Source organism: Somniosus microcephalus, chromosome 9 (assembly GCF_052327205.1).
Source record: "Somniosus microcephalus isolate GS21.2 chromosome 9, FLI_Smic_1.0, whole genome shotgun sequence".
In the NCBI taxonomy this organism is placed as follows: Eukaryota; Metazoa; Chordata; class Chondrichthyes; order Squaliformes; family Somniosidae; genus Somniosus; species Somniosus microcephalus.
The window spans coordinates 127,124,808-127,139,307 of record NC_140995.1 but is presented as its reverse complement, the minus strand read 5'-3'; the positions used below and the strand labels follow the sequence as shown (position 1 = coordinate 127,139,307).

Genomic DNA, 14,500 nt, shown 5'->3' with positions numbered 1-14,500 from the left:
GACTATACTGAATACAATATTATTACACTGTGCTTATATACCGGTGTGGTCACCACCGGTATTACGTATACAGCAGCCAAAGAAAGTAGTACCTTTCTTAAGGTGGACCAGGCTTAAGTTCTCTTAAGGTGGAACAGGTTACATACACCACAATCCTCCCTTTTTAGCTTAACAGTCATATCCCCAAATAAACATAACATATATACATATATAACTTCAGGTATAACAGTTCAAAGGTTCAGTCTCTCAGGAGGCTTTCTGATTCGGCTTGGATAACGCCTTTCAGTGGTCTCTGATTCTTGTTGTTGAGGTGCCTCCTCTAGTTGGTTGCCAATGTATTGGGTGTCATCATCATCAAATACATTCTCGGCCGAGGTAGATGCTTTAGGTTCATGAACGTCTTCCACAGCTGTCTCTGTCACAACCATGGGTTCGACCCTTGCTCTCGACTCTACCAGTTGATCCGCATGACGCCTTATCACATTATGACCAATATCTACGGTGTACATCAGAGGCCCTTGTCTGGCCCGGATTGTTCCGGACTGCCATTTGTCGTTTCCATAGCCCCTTGCCATCACTGGTTGTCCTACGTCGAAAGTTCGAGTGGTCTTGCTGTTAATATGCCGAAACTGTTTGTTTTCCACTTCCCTCCGCATATTTGGTTTTAACGAGTCCAACTTGGACCGCAACCTCCTGTTATAAAACATCATAGCAGGACTTTGGTTAGTCATGGCATGATCGGCGTTTCTATATGACATCAGGAACTTATCGACCTTGTGTTGCAGCGGAATCTGATCATCATTCATGGCCTTAATAGCCTTTTTGAATGTCTGGACAAATCTTTCAGCCAACCCGTTTGTCGCCGGATGATATGGGGCAGAGGTGTAATGTTTAACTCCATTCTTCTTTAAGAATTGTTGGAATTCTTCCGATACAAACTGTGGTCCGTTGTCCGAACAGATCTGTTCTGGCAATCCGTTCCTTGCGAATATTGTTCTTAACACCGCAATTGTCTTTTCTGAAGTAGTGGTATTCATCTTGACGACTTCTGGCCATTTGGAATGTGCGTCCACCGCGATTAGGAACATGGAGTCCATGAATGGACCAGCAAAGTCAATGTGTACGCGTTGCCATGGGGCTGAAGGCCATTCCCATGGGTGTAGCGGTGCTATCGGAGGTGCATTTTGCACTTTTTGACACCCAGCGCAGCTTTTCGTTAACTCCTCAATCTGTTGGTCAATACCCGGCCACCATACGTAAGCCCTAGCAAGACTTTTCATTTTAACTCCCCCCAGATGACCTTCATGTAGTTCTTTTAAAACTCTTTCCCTTAACTTGGGAGGAATAATCACTCTTGTCCCGTACATCAAAGTACCATGGCAGACGGACAGCTGGTCTCGCCTTGTCGAGAATGCCGGTAACAGAGGATCACCCCGTGTTGGCCATCCTTTCACTGTCACCTCGTAGACTCTGGACAGTGTCAGGTCATTCCTGGTTTCTCTTTCAATACTTGCGTTGGTGACAGGTAAGCACTCGATAATGGTCGAATGAAATAACTCAACAGGGTCAACTTCCGTCGTGTCTTCATCTTCAGGTAGTGGCAGGCGCGACAGGCCATCAGCATTGCCATGCTGTTTCGTACCTTTGAATTCTATCTGATATTGATGTGCCCCTAAGAAAAGAGACCATCTCTGGAGACGCTGTGCTGTCATCACCGAAACACCCTTCTTAGGGTTAAAAATGGACACCAACGGTTGATGGTCCGTCAGAAGTGTGAATTTTTGGCCCTGTAGGTAATGATTAAACTTCTTCACTCCCCATACAAGGCTAAGGGCCTCCCTATCGATCTGCGCATAGTTGCGCTCAGCGGAGGTCAATGATCTGGATGCAAACGCGACTGGCCTTTCCGTGCCATTTGGCAATTTATGTGAGAGTACTGCCCCAATACCATATGGAGAAGCATAACAAGCCAACCGAATAGGCAGTGTCGGGTTGAAGTGAGCCAACACTTCCTCTGAGGTGATCAATTCTTTGCTTTTGCGAAATGCCTTCTTACAGTTTTCGCCCCAGTCCCATGGTACCCCTTTCTGTAAAAGAGCGTTCAACGGATGCAGCACCGTGGATAGATTTGGCAGAAATTTATGGTAGTAGTTAATTAATCCTAGAAACGACCTCAACTGAGAGACATTCTCCGGAGCAGGAGCCTTTACAACTGCCGCTATCTTGTCAGGAGACTTATGAAGCCCCACCCGGTCAATGACATGACCACAGTACGAGATCCGCTTCTGGAAGAACTCACATTTCTGCCGATTTACCCTAAGTCCATACTCTTTCAATCTGTTGAGCACCAGTTCCAAGTTAGCGAGATGCTGTTCATCACCATCACCTGTGATCAGAATGTCGTCCAGGTAACATTGTGTGCCTGGAATTCCCTGTAATACCTGCTCCATGGCCCTCTGCCAAATTGCTGGAGCCGATGCCACACCAAAAACCAGCCTATTGTACCGGTACAACCCTCGATGCGTGTTGATCGTGAGGTATTGGCGTGACTCTTCTTCAACCTCCATCTGCAAGTACGCCTGCGCTAGGTCTATCTTGGTGAAGTGTTTCCCGCCAGACAGTGAAGCGAAAATATCCTCAATCCGTGGAAGCGGATACTGCACCGTGTGAAGCACCGGATTAACGGTGATCTTGAAATCTCCACAGATGCGAACCTTCCCTGGATCTCCTGGCTTATTGTTCGCAGGACGTTTCATAACGGGAACAATGGGCGTAGCCCACTCACTCCAATCTACTTTAGACAGTACCCCTGAACGTTCTAGTGCTTCCAGCTCCGCTTCAACCGCAGGTCGTATTGCATAGGGTACCGGTCTGGCTTTAAAAAATTTTGGTTGTGCATGTTCATCAATCTTGATGTTTGCCGTAATTCCTCTCAGTGTTCCCAGTCCCGGCTGGAACACCTCTTTAGCCTCATCCAATATTCTGGACAATCGTTTAGGTTTGACAGCTGTTTCCCCGGAATCTACCGTTAGTGCTTTCAAGGAGTGCCAGTCCATATTCATTTTCCTAATCCACTCCCGTCCTAGTAGTGGTGGACCTCCTTCAGGTAGCACATATAAGTCCATTACTTGGCTTCCTTCGCCCTTGTGGACCACTTCTACCTCTATTTTTCCGATGGGGTACACTCTTTGCCCCGTGTACGTTTTCAATATAATCTCCGTATCCTGTAAGGGAATATGTTGGAATAACCTTCTGTAATCTTTCTTATTCATGACCGTCAATGCCGATCCAGTGTCCAATTCCATTTTTACTTGGACTCCTGCTATCTTAAGAGTGACCCAAATTGTCTGGAGGTCTGTATCCTTACCAACGTTGTGTATTCTTAAGCTATCCAGTTCATTACTGCTAGCGTCTGAATCTGACTTCTGTTCAGTCAAACTGTTCTTTGTCACCTTGTGTACCTTTGCATATTTTCCTTGCGGTGACTTTTTATTGCTGGTCTTCTTTCCTGACCGGCATACTTTAGCTATGTGGCCAAACCTGCCACACGTTCTGCATTCTTGGTTTTTAAACCAACACTGGTTCTGATCATGCGTTGTCTTTCCACAACGATAACATTTGACAGAACTCAAACCCAATTTGTTTGTACCGAGTTCCGGTGGCCGTAGCTGCATTACTGCCGTGCCTCTCGCTGCGGCCTCGTGTGCTGCTGCCATAGTGACCGCCTTCTCGAGAGACAGCTCATTCTCCTCGAGCAGTCGCCTTTGTGTATCCTGTTTAAATAAACCACACACAAATCTATCTCGAAGTGCCTCTGTCAGTCCCGTTCCAAACTGACAATATTTTGCTAGCTTACGTAATTCCATCAAATATTCAGCATTGCTTTCATTTTGCCGCTGTCTTCTATCGTAAAATTTAAATCGTTCCGCTAGCATCAGCGGCGTGGGGCTAAGATGATTTTTTAGGACAGTAACAATCTGTTCGAACGTCTTATCCGCCGGTTCATCTGGTGATAACAGGTGTTTCAATTGCCCGTATGTCTTCGCACCCATTAAGTTTAGTAATGTTAGTGCTTTATCTGTCTCAGGAATTTTATTTGCCTTACAATAGTTTTGTATGCGTTCTACATACATAGCCCAGTCTTCTATATCACTGTCGAAGGCATTAATGTTCCCATGTTTAGGCATCGTAGCAATTTATCGTATTTTTAATGTTATCTAAGATGGCGGCTTCCCGCTCTTGCCGTCGTCCTCCGCCCACAAAATGGCGGTTTTCCCACGCTTGGCGGTCTTCACCCGTCCCCCGACGCTGTCTCCGCTTCACCGCGCTCTCGCGCCTTCAGTTTCCCCAGACGCTGCGCCTTTAGCCCGAATGCGGCCCTTATCTCCGGTCGCGATCGATGTCCCGCGCTGCGCCTCTCGCTCGAAAGCGGCCCGGCCCTTATCTCTGGTCGCGATCGACCTCACCGCCCTTATTCCTCCGTCTTCCCAGCCCCGTCTGTACAGCCAACGCGGTTGACTTTCTGTCGCGTCGCTGCCCGGCTTACCCACCACGAGGTAGTAGAAGAAGCTGACAGTCGCTGATGGAGGCTTCGAGGTCAGGATGTCTTCTGCACTCCGGTTGCTCGATGCCTGCCGCTCGACGTGTCTTCCCGTAGGTGATGAGGGTGGAAACCTCTCTTCGACGTCCTGTCTGTGGACGAAGTCGCCGTGGAAATTACTGCAGCAGGGTAAGAATCGGACTCGTCGCCACTGTTAAGTCTGTGTGTTATAGTGAGAATTACTACACAGACCACAAGAGTAAATTCAACAGGTCTTTACTGGTTGGAGGTCGGACTATACTGAATACAATATTATTACACTGTGCTTATATACCGGTGTGGTCACCACCGGTATTACGTATACAGCAGCCAAAGAAAGTAGTACCTTTCTTAAGGTGGACCAGGCTTAAGTTCTCTTAAGGTGGAACAGGTTACATACACCACAAGCACCTCCTTGTGAGCTCTTGCTCCCTCCACTAAAGCCTGCAGGGCAACGTCGTCAAAACGGGGTGCAGACCTCGGTCTTTCTCTTGCCATTCTGCTTCCAGCTCAGTGTATCAGCAAATGCCAAAAGATTGGCAGCCTGCAGAAGAAGCAAGGCTTGTTGCAGACCCTAAATGCAGCAGCAATAATGACATCATATTATGCGACTTTCTGACTGGAAATACTCATTTGCCAAGGGTTCCCACATGTTGGAAATCAATTGGCCAATTGAGTTAAAATTGCATCAACCTCACACACCCATTTAGATTCGTGTGGGAAACACCAAATTTGGGGAACCCGACAATTCCCCGCACCTGAGTTAAAATCGACCCCTATAAATCTGTTACTTGTGTATGGAATTAAGTCGAATAGTAGTATAGTTATCAGTTACTGAATCTAATCAGAAATTCCAGAGTTTGTATGAACTTTCATTTTACAACTTTTCTTGCAAGTAAGATTGTTGCATTGTATCCAAAAAGGTTAGCATGGTAAGGTTTTGCCTGTGCACATGACCACAATGAAGTTATTGTTAAATGTTAAGTGTCAGCTGTGGCTCAGTTGGGCGCACCCTTATCTCTGAAAGTCATGAAGGTTATGGGTTCAAGTCCCACTCCAGAGACTTCAGCACAAAAATCTAGACTAACACTCCAGTGAAGAACTGAGGGAATTCTGCAACTGTCAGAGATGCTGTCTGTCTGATGAGATGTTAAACCGAGGCCCTGTCTGCACTCTCAGGTGGATGTAAAATATCCCACAGCACTATTCGAAGTAAGAGCAGGGGAGTCATCCTGGTGTCTTGGCCAATATTTATCCCTCAATCAACATCACTGAAACAGATTATCTGGTCATTATCAGTTTGCTGTGTGCAAAATTGACTGCTGCGTTTCCTACAACAGTGACTATACTTCATTGGCTGTAAAGTGTTTTGGGATGTCTGGTGGTCATGAAAGGCGCTACATAAATGCAAGTATTTTTTCTTTTTGAAGTAAAGTACAAATTATTTTTCTCAAAAGCAGCCATCTGTGGGTAACACAAAGTGAGTTACAGATAGTAATCCAAACAAGCAGCTCACATGATTTTTTTTTAAAAAACCACAAGAGTGAAACACACCACAAAAAAACTGGTCATTCATCTCATTGCGTTGCATGAGAACTTGCTCTATGCAAAAATCCCCCTTCTCCTCAATCTCTCGTCCTCGCTTGTTCCCTTTCCCCCCTTGTTCCTGTCCTCTGTACCTTTCCCACCTCTTCCTCATCATTCCTCTTTCCCTCCCTTTCCCCTCCCCATTCTCCCCTTCTCCTCCTCCTCTCCACCCCTTCCCTCCTCTGCCTCCTTCTCTTCCTTCCTCTTATTTGTCTCCTCTTCTCTTCCCTGCTGGAACCAATTATCTCCCACCCTCTAACTCTGCTTGACCTAAACATCCCACTCGGTCTTGATTCCCCATACGCAATGCTATAAGAGATTGATAACGTATTACATTCGGTATTTAGGGCACATATTCCAGTGAGAATCCCTTTAATGGGAAATCCTATTATAACAGTGCCCACATTTTCCTACAAATCCTGTTACACTTGTTGGTGGCACTGTGATAGGACTTTCAATATTAGAGCAGTCACATTTCGGTTGGTACCATAATGCTATTTGTCACATAATGCCTGCTATTTATCGTGAGAGCATGGTTTAAAAAAACTGCTTTGAACCTGCATGCAGTTGCAGGCTTAGGCCACTGAGTGGCGCTTCAGAGCAGACATCCAAGATAGTTCTGTCAGCTTTAATGCCATGTTGATTTTTTTTCCTCCTGATTTTTCTCTTCCGATTAGTTCATTTTTAAACTTTAATTTATGGTTCAAAATTTTAAATGTTCTTATTTTTATTTATTTATTATTTCTTTCTTTGAGGTGCCCCCTTCATTATTTGAGTTTGTTGCTGTCTCCGCCACATGCATTTTTCTTGTGAATAGAGAGGCTCCTAGTCAGGATCCCCCTCTCCATATTTCCCCTTATGGCCTTTCATTCAACTGCTGTGAGTACGTATGCTCCCCTCCCAACCCCGTGCTGTGTCTCTCCCCTGCTGTCTCCATGACCCATGCTCAGCTATTATAGGTTGGCATTGCTCTCCACACCCACCCCTCATTGGCCTCTGGGTTATTGTTAGGCTTAAGTGATTATTGGGACTGCATCATTGGCCATTCTTGGTCCCTACTACTTTCCACCTCCACTGGTTAGCCAGTCTGTGATCCAGTTTGGTATTGATGAGGTTTGCTTGGCCCTAGCCTCTTCTTCATCTATAAAAAGAAAGAAAGACTTACATTTATATAGCGCCTTTCATGCCCACTGGACGTCCCAAAGCACTTTACAATCAATGAAGTACTTTTGAAGTGGAGTCACTATTGTAATGTGGGAAACGCGGCAGCCAATTTGCACAAAGCAAGGTCCCACAAAAAGGAATGTGATAATGACCAGATAATCTGCTTTTGTTATGTTGGTTGGGGGATAAATATTGGCCAGGACACCAGGGATAACTGCCCTACTCTTCTGCAAAATAGTGCAATGGGATATTTTACGTCCACCTGAGAGAGCAGACGGGGCCTCGGTTTAACGTCTCATCCAAAAGACGGCACCTCCAACAGTGCAGCACCCCCTCAGCACTGCACTGGAGTGTCAACCTAGCTTTATGTGCTCAAGTCCCTGGAGTGGGACTTGAACCCACAACCTTCTGACTCAGAGGCGAGTGTGCTACCAACTTTTTTAGAATTATATTCTTTATTGAACATTAAGAACATTTACAACATCGTGATCATTCCATTGTATCATACAAATCAATTCCGCCACTCTGCACAGCCATTCCTCCACCACATATTAACATCAAAACCTGAAGTTTAATTTGTCTCCCGTAACATATATTAATTGATTGTACTTTAAAAATTGATTGTAAAATACTATCTTTAAATTCCTTTCAGAATAAAACATCCACAGAGCCTTATAATGAGCTTTTAGCTTATATTTAAAATACTCTTTAAGATTGATTCTCCTCCCCTTAAAAAACAGAGCATTCCTTCTTTGCACAATCATGAATCTAGTCAAACTGAACATTAAATTAATTGCTGCTCCGCTAGACTCGGGCAGACTCTCCTGCAATCCCCATCTTAAAATTGAGTCCCATGGGATTCCCATTCTCGCTCTTTGGTCCCCACCCAGCAAAAAAACTTTACACAACTGTCGACCATAGTAGTTAAAATCATTTAACTGCGGACATAACACCAGTAAATGGGATAGAGTCTCATCCCATGTCCCACACACTGGGCAAGTTGCCCCCTCCACTCGTCCATTCTTGCACAAGACCGTCATGGTAAAAATCCGGTTATGAGCCAATTTGAAATCCAGTTCAATCCACTCTGGACATTTAAAATTCGCCCACACTCCCTTCCAAATCCTGTTGAAGTCCAGCTGTGGGTATATACTCTGCCAAAACTCCTGACCAGCAGGTGTCTTGGATCTCCATTCTCTAAATACCTCATAGAAATCTCGAGTATTACAGTTGTCAAATTGGACCAACTCTCCCCCTTTCTCCAGCAGAAAGCTTGGAAAAGCGGGACGCATTTTACTTCCTTTGGAGATTTCCGCATTTATTTCTTCCATCCAATCCTGTGGCATTGCCCTCACAATCTTCTCATACATGATCCCTATTGCTTTTTCCTCTACCTCCTGATCCTCCACACACACCATGTCCCTCACTATCGCTTCCGGCAACCAACCTGGAATCACCTCGTATAATACATCTTTCACATATATAATACCAGCTTTTATAAAAGCTTGATTAAATAATACCTCTCCTTCAATGTTGACCCACCTATTCAAAAATAAGGGCTGTTCTAAAAATTCCTCAGCCCCCTTGGGGATAAACTGCACACTTTTTAAAAATTGGGCCCTAAGTCTCTACAACCCCCTTATAAAACCTAGGGAGAGGTTTAATCGATTTCAAAAACATGTTATTGTATTCCATATACAATATCCCCTGCCCTCCTATCCCATTTCGTTTTAAAAAATGCTCGAAACAACTCTTCCAAAAACTTGTATTTGACTTCTGAAGAAAGCTCCTCACCCATTTGATTCTAAAGGATTTTTTCTTCAAATCAATATCTGGGAAATTGAGTCCTCCCTGATTTCTCCGTCCAATAATGGTATTGTAAGCAACCAAGGCTGGTTTCCCTTCCCATAAAAACCTCACACAAGCCTCTCGGATGGACTTTTCCGCCCACTCAGGAATATTCTCCACCGTCAATAAGTACCATAGCTTAGATAGCAGGAGAGCGGACACCACTGTCGCTCTTCCTTGCACTTTCAACCACCTTCTTTCCCATCTTCCCAAAACCTTATTAATTTTCATAACCTTTGGTTCCCAATTTAATCGATCCACTTCATCCCTGTCTTTCTTGCACCCCATATGCACCCCCAGAACTTCCAAAACCTCCACCACCTTAAAGGGACTTTCATAAGAACATAAGAAATAGGAGCAGTAGGCCAATCGGCCCCTCGAGCCTGCTCCGCCATTCAATAAGATCATGGCTGATCTGATCCTAACTGCCAATCTATTATCACAGAACCATCTCCTGAATCTAACAGAATTAGACACACGAAATAGGAGCAGGATCAGGCTACACGGCCCCTGGGCCCACTCCGCTACCCACAGGGCCATGTCCGATCCGAACCCAGACTCATGTCCAAATTCCTGCCCGCTCCCCGTAACCCTTAATTCCCTTTACTTCTAGGAAACTGTCGATTTCTGTTTTAAATTTATGTAATGATGTAGCTTCTACAGCTTTTTGGGGCAGCATATTCCATGGACCTACCACCCTCTGAGTGAAGTAGTTTCTCCTCATCTCAGTTTTGAAAGAGCAGCCCCTTATTCTAAGACTATGCCCCCTAGTTCTAGTTTCACCCATCATCGGGAACATCCTCCCCGCATCCACCCGATCCAACCCCTTCACAATCTTATATGTTTCAATAAGATCGCCTCTCATTCTTCTGAACTCCAATGAGTAGAGTCCCAATCTACTCAACCTCTCCTCATATGTCCATCCCCTCATCCCCGGGATTAACCGAGTGAGCCTTCTTTGTACTGACTCGAGAGCAAGTATGTCTTTTCTTAAGTATGGACACCAAAACTGTATGCAGTATTCCAGGTGCGGTCTCACCAATACCTTGTACAACTGAAGCAATACCTCCCTATTTTTATATTCTATCCCCCTAGCAATGAAAGCCAACATTCCATTGGCCTTCTTAATCACTTGCTGCACCTGCATACTAACCTTTTGAGTTTCGTGCACCAGGACACCCAGATCCCTTTGTACTTCAGTACTTTCTAGTTTCTTGCCATTAAGATAATAACTTGCTCTACGATTTTTCCTGCCAAAGTGCATAACCTCACACTTTCCAGTATTGTATTCCATCTGCCAAATCTCTGCCCACTTACTTAGCCTGTCTATGTCCCCTTGCAGGTTTTTTATGTCCTCCTCATTCACTACTTTCCCTCCCATCTTAGTATCATCTGCAAACTTTGATATGTTACACTCGGTCCCCTCCTCCAAATCGTTAATATAGATTGTAAAGAGTTGGGGACCCAGCACTGACCCCTGCGGAACACCACTAGTTACTGATTGCCAGTCTGAGAATGAACCATTTATCCCAACTCTCTGCCTTCTGTTAGATAGCCAATCCTCTATCCATGCCAGAATATTACCCCCAATCCCGTGATTTTTTATCTTGAGCAATAATCTTTTGTGTGGCACCTTGTCAAATGCCTTTTGGAAGTCTAAATACACTACGTCCACTGGTTCCCCTTTATCCACCCTATATGTTACTTCCTCAAAGAACTCCAGCAAATTTGTCAAACATGACTTCCCCTTCATAAAACCATGCTGACTTTGTCCTATTAAATTATGATTATCCAAATGTCCTGTTACTGTCTCCTTAATGATGGACTCCAAAATTTTACCTACCACAGATGTTAGGCTAACCGGTCTATAGTTTCCAGCCTTCTGTCTACTGCCCTTTTTAAATAAGGGTGTTACATTAGCAGTTTTCCAGTCTGCCGGGACCTTTGCTGAGTCCAGGGAGGTTTGGAAAATTATTACTAATGCATCCACAATCCCTACCGCCACTTCCCTCAAGACCCTAGTGTTAAGTCCGTGAATGATTGAGACACGGACCAGCAGGAGTGAAAGCAAACAAGTCTTTACTGGTGGAAGTCAATAGTGAAAACTAACAAACAGAGGCTCTCTAGCACCTTTTATACAGCGGTGGTCACTGCCGGTACTGCAGTCTGAGACCAGTTATTCTCTTAAAGGTACATACACAACAATTCCTCCCCTTTTAGATAAACAGTACATAACATTCATTTAACAACTAAATTATAACGAATTACAATCACAATTACTGTTGCTAGATACATTGGTTAAGTTTAAGCAGTTATAAGTTCAGTCTTTGAGGAGGCTTCCTGATTCTGTCTGGATAACGCCTCTTTGGGGTATCAGGTTCTTCTGGCAATGTTGCGTCGGGATCAATGTCTTTGTTTGGTTCATCTGCTTCCAATATTACCGGTTCTGCGGTAGCTGCAATTGGAACGTCAATTTCATTACCAGGTGTATCAGATCGTGGTGTGGAGTTGACGTTTTCCAGTGACTCTAGAATCTGGTCAGCATGGCGTCTTACAATGCTCTCCCCAACGTCCACGGTATACATGAGAGGTCCTTGTCGTGTACAAATCGTTCCTGGCTGCCATTTCTCTGTGCGGTAGCCCCGGGCCAAAACTGGTTGACCTATCTTAAAACTCCTGGTCGGCCTTTCATTCATATTCTGAAACTGCCTGTTCTCCACATCTCTTCGGACGTTTGGCTTAACCAAATCCAAGCGGCATCATAGTCTTCGATTGAAGAACATCATGGCTGGAGTTTGGTTGGTAACCGCATGTGTCGCATTCCGGTAGGCAAACAAGAAGTTGTCCACCTTCTGTTGTAGGGGTATATCTTCATTACACATTGCCTTGATAGCCTTCTTGAATGTTTGGACAAACCTCTCAGCCAATCCATTAGTGGCTGGATGATATGGGGCAGATGTGTAATGCTTAACGCCATTGTTCTTTAAGAACCTCCGCAGCTCTTCAGACACAAACTGTGGTCCATTGTCAGAGCAAATCTGTTCAGGCAGCCCATTCCTGGCGAATATGGTTCGCAAAACTGTGATAGTTTTTTCCGTGGTGGTTGAGGACATTTTTATTACCTCTGGCCACTTTGAATGTGCATCCACCGCAATTAAAAACATCGAGTCCATGAAGGGACCAGCAAAATCAATGTGCACCCGTTGCCATGGAGATGAGGGTCACTCCCATGGATGCAGAGGAGCTTGTGGTGGGGCGTTTTGGACCTTCTGGCATCCTGCACAGCTCTTGGTCATCTCTTCGATTTCTCTATCGATTCCCGGCCACCACACAAACGCTCTGGCTAAGTTCTTCATTTTTACCCCACCCAGATGACCCTCATGAAGCTCATTGAGTACTCTATCCATCAACTTAGGTGGAATTACTACTCTGGATCCACACATCAAGGTTCCTCTGCACACTGACAGCTGTTCTCTTCTCGGCGAGAATGCTGGCAGCAGTGGTTCGCCATGTGCTGGCCATCCCTTCACCGTTAAATCATAGACCCGTGATAGTGTCGGGTCATTCCATGTTTCCTTTTCTATGTTTGCATTCGTCACAGGGAGACATTCGACTATAGTCGAGTGGAATAACTCCATTGGATCCACTGCAAGGTCTTCTTCTTCCACCATCAGCAACGGTAGGCGTGACAATCCATCAGCATTTCCATGCTGTTTAGTTCCTTTGTACTCGATGTCATATTGGTGTGCCCCTAGGAAAAGGGACCATCTCTGCAGCTGTTGTGCCGTCATTATCGGTACGCCCTTCTGAGGGTTGAAAATGGAGACAAGAGGTTGATGATCAGTTAGTAGAGTAAATTTTTGACCGTGCAGGTAGTGATTGAGCTTCTTCACCCCCCACACTAGGCTGAGGGCCTCTCTGTCAATCTGAGTGTAGTTACGCTCGGCAGAAGTTAACGAGCGTGACGCAAAAGCTATCGGCCTCTCTAACCCATCAAGGAACTTATGTGACAGTACCGCCCCAATGCCGTAGGGAGACGCATTACACGCCAGTCTGATCGGCAGTGCTGGGTTGTAGTGAGCCAATACTTCCCTTGAAGTGATTAAGTCCTTACTCTTCTGAAAAGCACGCTTACAATCATCGCTCCATTTCAATGCTACCCCCGTTCGTAGCAGGGCGTTCAGTGGGTGCAAAATTGTCGACAAATTCGGCAAAAACTTATGATAGTAATTCACCAATCCGAGGAATGACCTCAGTTGCGACACATTTTCAGGTGCTGGGGCCTTAACAACCGCTTCAATTTTGTCAGGGGACTTATGTAACCCCTCTTCATCAATCACGTGGCCACAATACGATATCTGTTTCTTAAAAAATTTGCACTTGGGGCAGTTGGCTCGCAGCCCATGTTCCCGTAGTCTAGTGAGCACCTGTTCTAGGTTGTTAAGGTGTTCACTGTCATCTTCACCTGTTACAAGGATGTCGTCCAAGTAACACTGAGTCCCCGGAATCCCTTGCAGGACTTGTTCCATCGCTCTTTGCCATATTGCCGGAGCCGATGCTACTCTGAATACCAATCGATGATACTGGTAAAGACCTTTGTGAGTGTTTATCGTGAGATACTTCCTAGAGGACTCTTCAACCTCCATCTGCAAATATGCTTGTGCTAGGTCAATTTTTGTAAAACGCTTCCCTCCAGACAGTGAGGCGAAGATGTCTTCTATCCTTGGAAGAGGATATTGTACTGTGTGAAGGACAGGGTTCACCGTCACCTTGAAATCCCCACAGATGCGAATCTTCCTTGGCTCTCCGGACTTATTGCTTAACATTTTCTTCATGACAGGAACGATGGGTGTCGCCCACTCGCTCCAGTCGAACTTAGACAACACGCCCGCCTTCTCCAGATTCTCCAGCTCTGCCTCGACGGCTGGGCGAATTGCATATGGTACCGGTCTTGATTTGAAAAACTTGGGAACTGCATTCTCTTCTATTTTTATCGAGGCGGTTACGCCTTTAAGCGTGCCCAGTTCTTGTTGAAATACCTCTTTGGCGTTAGCTAAGATTGTTGACAATCGTCCAGGAGTGACGTCTTCATCTTTTTTACCATCCACCGTCATTGCATGAATGGAATGCCAATCTAAGTTTATCTTCCTGATCCATTCCCGTCCCAATAACGGTGGTCCACCATTTGGCAGTATGTAGAGATACAATTTCCGTATTTTCTTGCCGTTGTATTCGACAGGCACCCTTATTTTTCCTCTGGGGTATACCTTTTGCCCCATATACGTCGTCAAGACGATGGATGTCTCTCTCAAGGGTATGTGT

General features: G+C 45.2%; 1 protein-coding gene across 7 annotated transcripts in view; it reads right to left on the bottom strand.

Moving 5' to 3' along the window:
* Window positions 1-14,500, bottom strand: part of arhgap18 (Rho GTPase activating protein 18) — a 247,792-nt gene that overhangs the window by 82,703 nt on the left and 150,589 nt on the right. The gene's annotated exons all lie outside the window — the stretch shown is intronic.